Source organism: Ambystoma mexicanum, chromosome 1q (assembly GCF_040938575.1).
Source record: "Ambystoma mexicanum isolate Mex_15411 chromosome 1q, UKY_AmexF1_1, whole genome shotgun sequence".
NCBI classification, from domain to species: Eukaryota; Metazoa; Chordata; class Amphibia; order Caudata; family Ambystomatidae; genus Ambystoma; species Ambystoma mexicanum.
In genome coordinates this window covers 117,349,523-117,367,013 of record NC_090922.1, presented here as the reverse complement: position 1 = coordinate 117,367,013, position 17,491 = coordinate 117,349,523, and positions in this window count along the sequence as shown.

The window sequence follows — 17,491 nt, the reverse complement described above, 5'->3', positions numbered from 1 at the left end:
TTTCAAAGAACGCCTACACCTACCTCGATGTAGAAATAAGATAATGTTCCCACCCGATCTCTGTAAAGCTACATCCAAAATTAAATCAATTCTATCAATCAAATCAGTCCAGAAAGTCCGAACTCTAGAGCAATCCCATAGAAGATGCATAAGGGTACCAACATCATTTCCACATCCCCAACATAGATTATCAGTTTGTAAGCCCAGTTTATATATTTTAACTGGTGTCCAGTACACCTTACCCACCACCTTCTGTCTAATCAGACACAAGTTCAAATCCGTACCCACATTGGCACTTACCCTAAGAATATCCTTCCATTCCCTGTCTGTAAAATACATATTTAGATCAACCGACCACACCATTCTCAATTTATCCCACGCCGCAACATGTTTATCTTCCAATTCCATAAAGGTCATATATGTACGCACATAGTATTCCTGTCCTGTAAGCAATTGACACGGTGCGGGTTTGATTCCCAATGAATTGCCAATCATCCTTTTCCTAAGATAGATCAGGGAGCTCAGGTCTTCATATTTTTGTCTTTCTCTTTCATGCAACCCATATTTCCTCTGTATGTCCCAAATGCCAAAAGATCATCACCATCCAATATATCACCTATTGTAAAAACCCCCTTCCAAACCCAATTTTGCCAAATCAAACATCTATCGTTTAATTGTAAAACCTCATTGTGCCAAAGGGAAGCATCTTCACTAAAACCATACGACTGGCTATTCTCTCCAAACCACCCCTGCAAGGTTTGCCTGGTTGCCACTATAGACTTCAACTTTAATCTATTAACCGACATATTGCCCATGGTATAAAGGCTATTTAAACGATACGGATTGCAAACCCCTCTCTCCATGCGTAGCCATATAGCACCTGCAAAGTCATCATTTGTATAATAATAAGTACCCTTCTTGAACAGGAACGCCTTACAGTACTTATATAAGTCAGGATATCCAAAACCTCCTTCATCCACACTTTGCATCAGCATAAATCTAGGGATCCGCGTCTTCTTACCCAACCCCCACAAGAAACATTGAAAAATCTTTTCAATTTGCATAATCTGTTTTTTGGAAATCAATAACGGAATCGACTGGATTATATGTAACACTTTTGGTAATAAAATCATCTTTATCGCATTTATCTTCGCCCATAATGATAAATGAAGTCTTTCCCATCGTCTTATTGGATATATAATTTTATCCACTAGTTTATCAATATTATATTGCATAATTTTCCTCAAATCACCAATGATATACACAACAAGATATTTAACATACTCAGGGGACCATTTGCATTTCTATACCTTCAAAATATCCTACAACACTCATTAGACAACAGGAATATCTCAGTCTTATCCCAGTTTATTTTATGGCCTGAAATCTCACCCATTTCTTCAAACATCCGTTTCAGAACCAATCCACATTGTTCAGGATTAGACAACAGGACCAGCATATCATCTGCATAAGACAATACTTTAACTTCCACACCTCCAAAACACAAACCTTTAATTTCTCCACATTGCCTAATATAAGCCGCCAAAGGCTCAAGTGCTAAATCAAACAAAAAAGGCGATGAAGGGCACCCTTGCCTTGTGCCCTTGGATAAAGAGAAAGACTCCAATATTAAACCATTTATAGTCACCCTTGCTTTAACCTCATAATGAATACACTTAATCATTGTCATAAAGGTTGGTCCAAATCCCATTTCTAATAAAGTGCATTCCAAAAACCTCCAATTAACTCGATCAAACGCTTTCTCTGCATCAAAAAACCCAATTATCCCTTTCGATTTTTTATTATGATGTATTCCCATGACATCTAAAACAGTCCTGATATTATCATAGCCATATCTGCCCGGGATAAACCCACTTGAGACTCATCCACTAGATCACCCATATTAACCATAAGCCTATTCGCCCACATTTTTGTAAATATCTTGAAATCCACATTCAACAGCGAAATAGGTCTATTATTACTGCACTTACTGTGATCTCAATCAGTTTTAGTAATGACAGTAATCATCGCATCTGTCATTGAATCGCATACCCTTCCTGACTTTAAAAATGTATTAAAGAGGACACATAAAATAGGCGAGATTTGCTCAACAATATTTTTATAAAATTCCGAAATAATCCCATCTGGCCCTGGCGATTTTCTGTCCTTCAATTGCAATATTGCAGCAGTAACCTCAGCTATATCAATCACAGACTCTAGAATCAATGTTTTGTCATCTCTAAGTCTTAAAAGGTGAACTTTATCAAAAAAAGACTGCAAGTCCGTTTCAGAGGATGTAATTGTTCCTTATACAACTCTTTATAAAACAATCTAAACCCTTCACAAATATCTTCACTCCTCTGAAATACCTCACCTCTATCATTTTCAATAGATGGAATACACTTGTGCACCATCAGACCAGTAAGTTTATTTGCCAGAAGTCTACCATTTTTATCCCCTAATTCCCAAAAGTGCTGCTTCGTATAAAATATACTCTTCCCTGCTTGTGAATGCAGAAGCATCTTTAACTCCTCTTCCAATTTATTCAATTTATGTTTCATGCAAACCTTCCCTACTTGTGCACAATTCCTTTGCAAACCCACAATCTCCTTCTCTAATTTTTCAATCCTTACTTTATTTTTCTTTTTAGTATGGGGAGTTCTACAAATCAATTCACCTCATAAAACCGCTTTAAAACAATCCCACACAATCTTAATGTCAGCAGATCCATTATTTTCCTCAAAGTTTTTTGAATAAATTCATCCACTCCCACATTAATTAGAGGGTCATTAAGTGAATTAGCTTGCATTCTCCATTTCATATTCTTTTTATGACAACCATGTAAATTGATTTTCAGATCTATGAGTGCATGATCAGAAATACACCTCTCCCCAATACTTGAACTAAACGGTTGACCAACCATTCTATCACTAATAAAAAAAAATTAAATCCAAGAGTATGAATTATGGACCGCCGAATAAAACGAATATTCCCTATCTCTTAGATGATGAACCTTCCAAATATCAAGCAGATTATACTTAAAAGCAAACTGTTTCAATTCTGCACTTAATTTCCCATTATTATATCTACAATCAGACTTTCTGCCCACTTCACTACCTATCACTAAGTTAAAATCTCCACCTAAAATAATCACCTCTCCCTCCATTTCCCCCAAAAGATCATCCAATTTCCTGAAAAAACCCATATCCGGGGCAAATGGAGCATATACTGTCCCCACAGTAAGTTTCTTCCCATTATGTAAAATATCAATTAGAAGAATAAGACCCTCTTGATCCTTTACTGTTTTCTCAATCTTGACAGACAATCCCCTCCTAAATAAAATACTAACCCCCCTATACTTAGCATCATAATAGTTCGATACCGCCTGTGGGTAATTGCGAGTAGTCAAATAATCCCCAATCTTCTCATTCAAATGAGTCTCCTGAAGAAACACAATATCACCTTTACTCCTCCATATCCATGCCAAAACCTTCCTTCTTTTAAACACACATCCAATACCCCTGACATTCCATGAAACAAAGATTAAAGGATCAATAACTCACCACTAAAATTATCTGCATTTCACATAATTACCACCCCATCTATTGACACAGACTTGTCTCACTAAATCTATCAGCGGAAGATAAATGAAATCCTCCAACCTAAGAACGTAAAAAGTCAAAAAGAAAAAAGAAAAATTTGTGATAAAGAAAATAAAGCCCACCCGAAAACATATAAAAGACAACAAAAGACACACAAAACACGCATATCTACCAGTACCAGAAGCCCAACCACCATCAGGCTTATAATGAGTAAAAATATATACACACCAATACTTGTTCAGAACTATACCTAAAAGGCATCCTAGGCCAAATTCTACAACCTATGAATAAATATCCTACCCTACTTTAAGCCATAACAAACCAAGTGTACTCCAAAATAATTAAATTAAAGCCACAGAACCTATCACCATAAAGTGTAAGACCAATCAACTAACAACTTCTTGGCCATTGATCCACATATTCACAATACCCCCACTTCAAAAATACAACAGGAAACTCCCCCTTCACCTCCCCATAAATGATATCAATAAACTTAAAATCAGAAACCCCTGCATTGTGACGTATTATCCATCACTACCACACCTATCCTACGTAAAACACACTCACAGACTACGCATCCAACTGCACTGAAGTACACAAAATCAAAATCACATCCAACCCACACCTTCCCAAACAGCTCCCACCAACCAATTCTAATCCAAGAAATTAACCTTCTATAATAATCCACCACACGAAAACACACCCATCTCCAGACATGTCAATTAGACATCGGTTGTTCCATATAATTCCTAGAACAATCACAAATCATATCCACATTATATTATTGGCTTCTCAAACCTTCTCAAACTGTAGGCCTCCTTAATACGTGGCCCTCTACAATTGGTTGGCACGCTTGTATCCATCTGGACTATTCCACACTGTAGCAGCACGCAAGCTGGTACCCCAGGTGCTGGGGGGGTTGGCCTGGTCTTGCCTTCCCACCCAATTAGCCCAACATTCATCATCACTCCTGTGGTCTGCCATTCAATTAAATGTCTTTGAACTCGGCCCTGTGAAGGATCACTGTGCCTGAGAATGAAAGGGAGTGAAGGCATGGCCTTCTCGTCTGGTCTCGGTGTAGCTCACCCCAAAGTCTATTTTCATCTGACAATGTGACTAAAGACCACATTTTCAGGTCCTTCTTTGCTTTTAATACTATTAAATGAAGAAGACTTGGCAGTTCTAGTGTTTTTCCATTACCCCACAAACAGGAGCTCAGCTCCCTTCTCACATTATTGTGTCTTCTCGAGTAGATAAACCTGCTCTCAGCGGCCCCGATTCTTGACACTGGGCCAGGCAAGCATTCTCGAATCTTCCTTCAACGTCAGCTATCATATTCAGCTGCGCCACACTTAAAGCACTTTCATTCGCGGGGTCCAAGTTTTCTAAAATGCGTAATGGAATATCCAGATTCTATACATTCCTATATATATATATATACATATATATACATTGGCGCATCGCCTGCAGTCTATTCACTACATAGCCAGCCTCATGATTACTTCGTCAACTTGCGTTACTGCGTCTGTACAATTGTAAAATGGTTTTGCATTTTCTTCAGTGCTTCTCCACACATGCAATGTTCATTTTGCTCCCGAAATGTTGCTTAATTCAATATTTTGTCACCAGATTGTATAAGGTCTATATTCTTTCTTCATTGACATCTCTTCTGGGTGCGACACGTCTGCTTCATGTGACCTCACCAGTCTTCTCTTTCATTCACTTTCACACTTCTTCCGGAACTTCCTCCAGAAGACTGTCATTTCTCTGCGCATACATATAGGGTTTTATCAGTGGATACCTTGTTTCAAGGACTCTTCGCGCTATAAGTACCATTACTGGCCTTGCGCATGTCGCAATTTTCGGCTGCCAACATATAGGCAGGATGAGGGAGCAGGACTTCCGGTAGGGGTACTTGGCTTCTCCTCTACAAGGGTATTACATAGGTAAAACAAAAAAACTCTTGGACATTGAAAGAGTTAGGAGACCAGGAGTCCAACATTTTTGTCCTAGTCATTTACTTAGAGGTGTCAATAACACTTTTAATTGTGGGACCCCTCTTTGCATATATAAGTGGCCAGACCTGCTAAATTGTAGCCTTTAGGTCTCTAAAATGCCTTTGTGGAAATAGAAAGAAATTAATTAGATGTCTATTAATGGGACAATGTGCATAGATCGCTCCGCTGGCTGCTACCACTCTGAAGTCTGGAACACCAGCCTCAAGGTTTCTGCATTCCTAGTGGGAGACAGGCAAGACAGGCCAACGGACAGGCTAATTGAGAGAAGTTACAATTGTTTGTTGCTGTCTTTTAATCGGAAACATGGGATTCTGTCTGCAGGGTAGGGCTCGGCCTCATTTTGCAAGAATAGCGACATAGAAAAGTAATGTGGTAGAAATGTCTTGAGGACATACATTTGGTTAAAACAGCCATACATTCTTCCTCAGTCCAATCGAAATGTCCACAAAATTACCATAATATGCCCCACCAATCAGCAATGAATTTTCCCAAAGTACCAGCGAATGACCCATATCCAACAAGTAGGTACCTCTTGAATAAACATAACAGGTCTTTCACCAGGGATACAAATCATCTCCTTATGAGTCATGGAATGTCCACTATACTAAGGGGCCATGCAATTGCACAATCCTCCGCATTGACCAAATAAAATAGTAGTTTTTCTATGCAGCTATGAAATAGCTGCCAAACCAGCATGGCCATGAAATTGACATGACCTGAAACTGAATAATATTGACATAAAAACAATGAAGCAGACTTACAAAAAAAGTTACTGTGCCTTTGTATTCAAACTGGAGAGGGCTATTCAAGTCACAAGAAGTTACAGTAAGTAGCTCTCACTTACTCCTAACGTACATCCAGTATGTCGTGAGTGAGTCAGGAGCAGGTCAGCATAACTCATGGAAACTTCTCTCTGAATCAAATAGACCTCTCCAGGTTTAAGTAAGCGTAACTGATGGTTGTTCATATTAACTTCTTTGTGAATCCGCCCCACTGTGCTGAAGATATCTGTTCCCACAGAATAGTGTGGAATGCTAAATATGCCGATGGCATTCTGTAAAATACACATGCCTGAAATATTGTGCCATAGACTTTCTCCCATATACGACTTTACTATAGAAAATGCCCATATGTTTTTAGACTGTTGTCCCAGGAAACATGGCCATCACTATCCCTGAAAATTGTTCCTTTATGGTTGTATCGTGCTTTCCAATATCCTCGAGTGAACTTCACATTCCTGAAAACGAATAAAACATCTGTTTTAATACTTAGACTCCATTGGAGCCAGCACATGGGGAGAGATGCCATTGAAAGAAAGGGAGGAGTAATTTAGAAGATTGATTTATTTAAGCAATAATGCTGCATTTCAAGGGCGTTAGCAGGTGGTAATGGCCCTTTGCCCAAGTTAATCGAGCAGGCCTTTAACGAGAGTCAGTGGACGTTACCATCTGGGAATGGGCCAAGGAGGAGGAGGGCACTGTTATTATTACAGCAATCCACCCAATGAGAGTAGAATGTTCTGTTGGAAAATAGGAGAGACAAGGAAGAAACATTGGAATGTTCGGACAGAGGTTGTAAAGCAGCCATTGCAGCCCTCTGCCAGTGCCCTGCCTGAAATGCAACTGCCAGCATTCCAATGTTCCATTGAAGTGAAATATCTTTCTGCCAGAATTCGTGCTATATCTTCTAACTTCTCTGTTTGGAAAGGATTTCATAGCATGCTATTTTTATTGCAGCTTTTTGTACGGTGTACTGGGTTTATATAAAGCAGACTATGCACAATAAAAATAAATGATGCTCGGGTCTTGATATGCTTGTTAATGGTCAAAATGCGTAACAAAATTGGTTTTACACGAAATTTCTTAATAGAAAAAAATATCCAAAATATGTATCCATATGCCTGTTACAAAGAGTGGTCGGTCTATACCCCACGCCTTTCTGCGCACACCAGCCAGCCTTCCTCTCCCATTGTCCCCTCGTATTTTTTGCCAAGTTTCTTTACGATCAGGTCTCAGGGGCAAATGGAAACATTTGGCTGGCTACCTGTCCAAAATGGTGAACCGGAAGATGTGCTCCATAAGGCCTCTAGTGCCTAGAGGCAGCAGAAATGGCATAAGGGGTGCTATGCAAGGCACAGCGCCACCATTAAAAACAGGAAAGAGCCACTATAACTAGGCACCTATCATACAGTGCTGGACAGGCTGCCCTGAGCTCCCCTGGCACAATACATAACTTGTTATGGTAAAGGTTATCTTGTCAACAAATGTACATGCTCGTTGCAGTGGGGGTAGCAAAGTCATATTTTTACAGACTCCTTACAGAAGAGTTTTATTTTAAACTTAATGTTTTTTTTAAATTGGAAGTCTGATTGTATTTATATATTTATCTTGCTGTATATTATATTTTTTGAATCATTGCTGATACTGGTTTTACATCTGCATGCACTCTAAAATTAAGCTGCAATATTACACTGGCACTTTATAAATTATGTGTCGGCCTAGTTAGGCCTGCTTCTCAGCACCAGCCACCTGCCACATTCGTACCATGCTCGACTGCCAGCCTTTCTATTCCCTAATGGGTTGTGAATGAGGGGCAAGCCACACGGCAGAATTGCATTTTCCTGTGGATTCAACACCCCGGAACCTGCCAAAAGGTTGGGGTGACTGCCACCAACAGTCGGATAATTGGCTTTTCATTGGTATGCTCAGTGCAGGGAATGGGCCGAAACACGACGAAGCGGGGCTCTGGCAAAAAATATCTTGCCGGAAATATGTTTTGCCGCTGTGACGGATCAACTTCCGGGGGCAACAGTTGTCGAGGGGTGAATATCGGTTTCTAAACCATCAATCAGCCCCACACCTCTAGTACACCAGAAGGGATCCAAACAGATTGGGAACACAAGCAAATTATAAACCTCCATGTCCAATCTTGGTAATGTGGATGGAATGGCAGGCTTATCTCTAAAAGGTTGTGGATCGTTGGTTAGTTGCAACACAGCGAAAAAACTATTATTACCCAATGACACAAGGGTCAGTCAAGGTTGTATACAAATATCTACTTTATTATTATCACCGCAGACAGTTCTAGCACGCTACAACATACAACCCACCCATTAAAGAAATGCAGCGGACAGACAGATGCATTCTGGATATTGACAGGACGGTAGTCGGGAAAGTGATTCATCGCAATAGTTCAAGGATACTTGGTTTCAACGCAAAGGAAGCAATGGGTCATAAAATGTCACTCGGGGCCTTCGGAAAAGAACTTGAGGTACAGAACTAAAATGTACCTTGTGCTGAGGGTGCTTTGCAGCTTCGGCGACAGAGTTCAAGACGGGAGACAGCTGCCGGTATCAGGAGGCGAGCAGTTTTCGAGCGAAGCTGGACAAGTGTTAATGTGTTTAAAAAAAACATTAACACCCGTGTAGCATGCTACACAGTGCTAATGAGGGCATATTGCACCAGTAGACGCTGCATGGGCCACTGTATACAGAAACAGCTAAATCCTCACATACTTGTTGTAGCTGTCCAGACTGGTATATATATCTTGCAATGTAAAGACATTTTCTTCTTAGGGTGAGTAGTGTGAGCAATTAAAATTGCACACCATAACTTCCATTATTCTTTTAAAAGGGTTTCTAACTGAATCACACTAAGACATGTTTCAAATGGACATACTTAGGTTCCCTTAATGCTTGTTGCTTTTTTGCAAATCAACAGTATTGGATTGAGTTCTATGAAGAGATACTGTATTGAGTGACATGGCCTGGGACCTCGCCCCTGAGCCCCATGCACTTCTCCCCCTCAGCCCCACCCCTCCAAGGAGGAGAGGGTTGCCACAATCAATTATTCCCATTTCCAGCCCTGGGTATGCTCATTGGTGGAGAGTGCTTGCTTGAAAAGGCTTTCAAATGAGCTTCTCCTGAAGCCCAACACATGACCATCTTACCCACAACTAAATGATATGGCCATTTCAGAGATGCTTGTTGGGAACATTCCACGATCCCCCTTTTTTTTAGGTCATTTAACCTGTGTCTTCCAGCAAGTCAAGAGCAGGCATATACAAAATGTGCACAGTCCGTAGAAACAATCTCCTTGCTGTGAGGATAATCTTAGAACTCAGAGAACTTGGCCCACCAGCTATTTTTAAGGCATGCATTATGCCTGGCAGCATTATCATGATAGGTCAATTTGGGAACCTCCATGTTGATGCTGTACAGGATCATTATACAGTGGCAACGAGCTGAGCACAGTGACTGGTGAAGTATCCTTTCCATTTCCATGAGGCAGAAGCTGTCAGCTCCACACAAGTGGAGGTGCAGTTGCAGCGAGGAGCAGTGAGGTGCCCCAGAGAAGAGGAAACAAGAGATGAGTCCAAGAGAGAGGTGCTGAGGTGCAGAAGGTAAGGGGTGGGCGTTAAGGGTGGCAAAAACGTGCAGGGTGGCAGCAGGAATTGCAGCAGAAGGGTGGAGGACCAAGGAGGAGAGGGATGTAAGGGCGTGAAGGGGATTTCCAGGGGGATACAGCTCTAGTACAAAGGCTCAGAGAATCGAATAATACAAAGTTGGTTGGAGGGGCAAGAGTTGGAGAAGAAATTGGCTAGCATACCTGAGTCGGGAAAACGTGTGATTGTAGGGGGGACAGGCAAATCCAGGAAAGTGCAGTGGGAGGGAAGTTTAGGAAAAGCAGTCAGGAAAGAACAGGGCCGAAAGGTGGAAGTTAGCTCTAGCACCTAGAGCCATTTTGAAGCCTTTTTAAGGTCACTTCTATAGCAAAGCCCACATTTTTGTCGTCTTCAATAGTGAACTCAATGAATAGGCATAGCAGACTTTTATGTTGATCCGGAGTGTCGAATTTGCTAGATGTTATTAAGGCACAGGCAGGGGGTGCAGCTAGGATTCCTTTCCAGGGTGGGCCTGCACATAATACACGTGGGCCCAGGGCAGAGGCCCCTACAACTGATGGGCATATATTTATTTTATCGACATGTTTTATTTCTCATGCTTCTGCGGATCTGGCCAATGTTTGATCTAGTTTAGGCTATTGCATATCTTTGACTGTTTAAAAGAGCCAATTCAAACAAATGCTCACTTCCATTGTACTGTAATATAAGTGACCCGAGCCACAAACAAATCTCCTCTGAGTTTTTCCATTGTACTTTCAAAACATAAAACAACATTAACAGTGTGATACGGGTACCTGCTTGCAGTCATTGTTTAAGACAGGCAGGCAACTTGTTTTTTGTGTTATGTGATGAAAAATTTGATATGCTAGGAAAAAGCAAATTATGTTTGCTTTGTGTTTCAATTATTTCTTGGAATTCCAAATGGGCACTGTGGGACTTTGAAAACGGATGGACCTATGGCTGTGTAATGACCCAAACACTCATATTTACTAGAAAGACTTGTCATGGGCAAATGAGTAACAGTCATTGCATCACAGTGAGTACCAGTAGCTCCACGTCATTTAACATAATGCATATTAATAATAACCAAATAAATTGTATTCTTTTTTGTCAGCTGCATAATGATAAAAGAAAGAGTTGATCCTACCAGAATTCAAACAAATGCACATTTTATCTTCTGGCACACAGCAGTACAATGCATGCAAAGTAGCTGCTAAATGTAGCACTGTAACATTGTAAACATTCGTAAGACTGCTATAGGGAGAAATGCAAATGTATGTGTATGTGTGTGTGTGTGTGTGTAATGTGTATGTATGTGTGTATGTATTTATACATTTATCTATACACAGGGGAGCAATGCTCATTTGATCACAAAAGAACATACAAAAGACAAAACAAAATGATCTCACTCAACACCACTAACTTCATGAAACAGAGCTCTCAGATCATGTTCTTTATGACTGTGCCTCATTAAGACTTACTACCCAGAATAGCCTGATATCTCTACAAACTATCCTACATATGACTGTGCCTCATTCAGACTTACTACCCAGAAGAGCCTTGTTGTAATGATTGTTTGACACACACACGTTTCTTGGTACAATGCATAATGTGCATAGCCTGTGTACATTCCCAATCAAAGATGATAAGTCCCTTTCGGCAGATGAACAGTGAAAGCCACCTGCTTGTGTCTGAGCGTTATTTGTGCTTGTTTTAGCAGCAGGGTTGTTCTGCAGCGGCTACCTGGGCTTTCCTTTAGGGCAGATGGTTCCATTTGGGAAAGACTTCTTAATGGCAGTGCAGCTCCTGTGCACTCGAAGCATGTACAGCCAGCATCTAGGGGTCCGAGAAGGGAAACACTGCACCATGTGCCAAGGCTCCATTTATATCCATGGAAGGCACTGCACTAGGTGTCATTACTTTATGTGACCCCATGGCCGAAACAAAGCTGCAGACAGGGCCCTTGCCCTGGTGCAGACCTGGTAGTGTATTTCCCTACCGTGGTGGCTTCTGTTCCCTATGAGATGACTTGTGAGTGTGCTCATTTATCAGCACTCTGTTAACAGTATTCCAGTGACATCATGAACAACAGAATCGTCTCACTCCACACTCACACACAGCATATAACGTCACCTTTAGGACCCGAGGGCGCGAGCGGGGGCTTTGCCCGTCAGGCCACAGCCTATCTATGCCTCTGCACGGAGGCAGGATTATGCTGCACTCTTTTCTTTATTTTCATACAGTTGCTGAATCAGAAAGTATTGTTTAACTGAGAAAAAGGACTTCATGCCCCATCATTCTCTAGTCCATCTCTCAAAGGTTCAGGTTAAGCCATCCACCAATTCCTTCCATAATAGCTAGTGTGACGAATCAACTTCCGGTGTACCAGTGGTCCAGGGGTAAATATCGCTCTCTAAACCATCAATCACCCCCTAATACACACCTCTAATAGACCAGAAGGGATGCAAACAGATTGGAATAACAAGCTAATTATAAACCTACTTGTCCGATTTTGGTAAAGTGGACGGAACGGCAGGCTTGTCTCCGAAAGGTCATGGATCGTTTGTTAGTTGCAACAGAGCGAAAATACAATTATTACCCAATGATAAAAGGCACTATCCAGTCGGGGTTGAATCAAACATATCTACTTTTTTTTATATCACAACACACAATTCTAGCAAAACTTAAGCAATAAGCCCCGAGTCACGGGGGCATTACTGAGTCAGGTAATGCCCTGGGGCCCACACATATAGAGCTGAGCGAACAGAAAAAAAAATCCAAGTAAATGGCTGCCGGGAAAGGGAAAACGGAGTCCGTTTTACCTTTCCATGGCAACCATCGGGAGCGGACTGGCTGGGGAGGAAGTGTTTCCAGCGCGTTCACTTCTGAAAAAGGAGGAAACAGAAGGTAAGTGGGGTGGGAGGGGAGGGAGGGGAAAGTTTGCAGGGGAGGGGGTTGGAAGAAAGAAAATACATACCTGAATCCTCGGCAGGGGACGATGGCAGCATCCAGCTGTGGGGGGGCTCGGAGCCAGTATTGCCCCATTTCGATGCTCGTCATGGGCTGAGGGGCTGCCACGCCCCCGCCGGGAACAAAGGATAGGAATACCGGCCGAGGGATTGCCGGTCGGGTAAAGCCCCGGCGAGGGCCAATCAGAATCTTTGTTACATTCTGATTGACTCTCGCTGGGTACTAATACGTAATACAACCCATCCTGTAAAGGAATGCAGAGGACAGACAGTTTCAAAGAAGGAAATGGGATACAATCTGGATACTGAGAGGGGGGTAGTCAGTATGGTTAATAAGCACAACAGTTTAAGGTTTCTTGGCGTCAGCACGAAGGGAGAAATGGGTCTTAATATGTCTCTAGGGACCTTCTGGGAAGGAACAGGGGGACAGAACCTCAATGTACCTTGTGCTGTTAGTGTTCTTGGTGCTCGATAGGGTTGAGTCTTCAGGGCGCTTTGCAGGATTCTGTGACAGAGCTCGAGTCAGCTGCGGATATCAAGCGGCAAAAAGGTTCAATGAGCGGAGCTGGATGAAAGGCTGCAGGCTGGCCTACCCGGCGGCTCAGGGTCAGGAATCGTTGTCTCAGTGCTGTTCGGCCATTCTGAAGCCATGGTCGATATGTCTCATAGGTTTTCAAGTAACGGTCGCTTGCCAACGGTCAGCTTTTGCCATCGGTTGCAGATTGAAGACCTCCACTGGCTCAAAAACGTCAGTAGATGCTCGTCGAGACAGTTCTCCCAACTTCTTCAAGGGACATGTGTCATCCTTTAAGGTTGACTGGTCACAGCTGTGGAGTGTGTTGCAGACAGCTGCCTTGTCCTTGGTTTAGGTTCAGAGACCTTCAGGCACTTCCTATCTAGGAAGCTTGCAGCAAAGCATTGAAGCCATGCTGTGTGCTGGCTGGGTACCAGTTCTGAAGTGTCTGGAGGGTCATCTGGGTTCTGTATCTCCCTCTGTTCCCTAGGAGATGTTTAGGGGAGGGATCTTGCTTCCCTCATTTGATGGCCTGGCCTTCTTCCACTGGCAGAAGCTGTAAGGCAGACTGTACCTTCAGCCAGGGTCCAAGGATGAGTTCTTCTTTCTTACTTTTTGTGAAGTCTTCAGATGATATACCAAAAGAGGGGCTCTGCCCTCTTTTAAAGCCAAGTGGACCACAGTGATGGGTGTGGGATAAGCCTACCTTAGTAAATCAATCCTGGCTCCCTACCAACAATGTCCTGTATGTGTGCGATAATAACCAGGGTGCTTTACAACAGGAAAGGTAAAGGGGTGAAAACAGGAACAAGGTGTTCCCCCAAATTAAAATGGTGGAATCCTTCTTTCAGCAGAAAGAGCTCTGGGCTCACTCCCTTGTGACACTAAGTCTTACCGATCTTCCTGCCTGTTGTCTTCAAAGAGTTTCTTTGGTTAATGGTACTCACTGTGTGGTCCCTGTTAAAGCGACAGGTCTTCATTGAATCTGGTCTCGCCAGACCATACTCTGCGGCTCCTGCAAACCAGATTCTCATACCTTATGAATGGGGTCGCCCAGCATGGTGGCCTACTGTAAATAGCAGTCCCATACATGACAGTTCACTGCCTTTGAAACTGAGGGTGGGAGCTGGTGTCAGGTTGACACAGTTACATATGAAAGGTTGTTGGGTTCCTTGTCTCCTTTGGTAACCTCTACAGCCAGACCCCATGTGGGCCTGTTTGAAGCACCCTCTATTGGTATGTTAATCACTGCCACCAGATGCAGGGTCTAATAAAAGAGTTGGGCGGATTCATGGATCCTTTGTTAGTTAATCAATCTGGCTGTGGCAGTGGGAAGGTTGGCCTCCCCTTCCTGAAGATGAAATTGTGTACCCCTGGCTGTCACATTCCAAATAAATATGACAGGCCAGACTTTGCTAGTAGGCTGTGGGGAAACATCAGCTGGTGCAAATGACTAATGGGCTCCTGGCATGACCTGGACATTATGAGGATATTGTCCAGGTAAACCACGGGGCGAATGCCATTACTGTGGACATTTGCTGCCGCTGGCCACAGCATCTTATGAAGCACCAAGGTGCTGAAGAAACGCCGAACAGCATACCAATGTTTGGCTCAATGGAAGGTGTGGTTTATGATTTCTCAGGAAGGGCTACATTAGGTCAATCTGACCTCATCCTGCCTCCAGCCGCAGAACCCATTTTAGCATTAGTGTGGACCTGAACACACACATTGATATGCGGAGGAGGAAGCCTTCATTAGAATTGTGATGGGCAACAGTAGATGTCCCAAACATAAGAGATCCCTTAGGATCTAACACCCCACTGAGACCTGGAATATTAGAAATATATCACGCATGTTCCACATCTGGTGGAACATGCAATCTACCAAGGTCATCATAATATCTAGCAGTCCCTCCGCTGGGTCTGCGGGGATGTGTTAAGAGCAAGGACATCCTCTGCTTTATTAGCCGGCATGGGACCCTTATGGCCAGAGGGTACAGAAGGGGCTCAACCCGTCTTCTGCATTAAAACCAGTTCATGCGCCCCAGGGTGAGGGGGCTCTGAAGCATGGACACCACATTCGTAACCAGTGTTTCTTCATCTGAAATGTGCAGAGGGCCTGGTTAAGCATGCGTCATCGACTGCACCTATTTCACTGATTATGCGAAATAAGGGTGGGGGGGCATAGAGACAAAATGGCAGGCCCCATCTCTGCTAGAATGCCCGAAGGGGATCTTGACATTGACCAATCCATGGTACCAGAGATGGCAATGTCCACAAATGCCAGAACATCTATTGGCCGACGAGAGTGGAGAGGAAGCACCTCCTCTTCCTCCTCCTGGTAAACCTTTGAGGCACAATCCTGATCCTCTTCCAAAGCAACTAATAATTGCCTCTAAAATACACTCATCCTTTCTAAAACGACCACTGGGTTTAGGTTAACAATATGTTATGTCTTGTTGTGTTAGGTTCCATGTGATGTTACCGAAATGTGTTTTACCGAAAACTGTTTTACCAAGCTGATTTTACTGAATTTATTTTTTGATATTTTGTATTTTTTAATTTTGGGGGGGTCCTTCCCACCAATCTCCCTGTTTTTATTCTAGGTGTAAATCCACCCCAACTACCACTGTGCCCCCTTTACCCATTTACCCCACCCCATCTATTCTTTAAAAATACAGAGAAAAAAAATGTGGTCATATTTTTTCGTTAAAACATTTTACGGTAAAGCCATTTCGGTAACATCACTGGATACCATTATGTTATTGGGCATCGGTATGATCTCAAAGTGCTGTGGGTTGAACGCCCTTGTGACCGTATATCTTTAATAGGTAACATGTCATTTCATTGCGGGATGTTTTTTCGCAGGGTTTTTTACCGTGATTTTCTTTTAACGGAAAAACCCATCAATTTTTTTTTAACATTATTGTTGGCGGGGTCCCTGTTATGGTTGAGGTTGGCTCTGGGACACGCATGGCGCAGCACATTAAACACAGACATGGAGGTCTGCATAAACATGTCTTCTTTATTTCAACTTCCAAACGACTGCCTCTTTCCCCCGCCCCCTCCCACATCACTTCCCCTCCCTACGTCAGTTCCCCTTCCAACTCCAGCCTCCCATTCCTAAGGCGACATCAACATGACATCCCCCCATTTTAAACAGTTACCAGACTCTTCACAACGGTTGACGGTCTGGAGGACCCGTTAGTCCATTTCCTCGATCCACCGGCGAGGTCTGTTCCGGGCTCTCTGCGGACGTGCAGGACAATTTGCTGGGGACTGTCCATTTCCTTCATTCTCTTTCACCACGTCCTCATCTGACTCTTCAGAATCCCACTGATCCCCTTGATATTGGTCATCCGATTCGTAGCCCAAGTGAGCTTGCACCCTCCCGCTCAGGCGCCTGGTCCCCGTATGTGGAAGTTCCTTGAAGTGGGAGGAGTTCCATGTGACTGACCCCTCCGACCCGTGGGCAGTTACCATGGAACCCTTCTTATGGGTGACGAGTAGGGGTTCAATTCGAAACGGGGATGTGTGTTTGTGCATCATGGGCTGCCTGACGGCCACAACATCCCCTACCTCTATCTGTGGCGCTTGTGCCCGCCGGCGAGTGTCTGCATACTTTTTCGTGCGGCCCTTCGCGGCCTCGTCCCGCTCCCTCACCTCCGGATTAAGAGCAGGAGGTGGGCTAATTATACCAGCTTGGGTAATTCGCGTTTCAGTATTTCGTCCAAACATTAGTTCAGCCGGGGACTTCCCCGTGGTGCTATGGGGTGTCCGCCGGTAATCTTTCATGAGTTGAATTAGCACTTGTTCGTATGGCTGTCCCGTCAACCTAGCAATCTGTAGGGCTCTCTTTAGATTCGCCATGAAGCGCTCAATCATCTCGTTAGTTTTGGGGCCAGAGGGGGGGTAATCTTCCGATGGTGATACCCCAAATATTCGGCGAACTGGGCAAACTGATGCCCACAGAATGGGGGTCCAT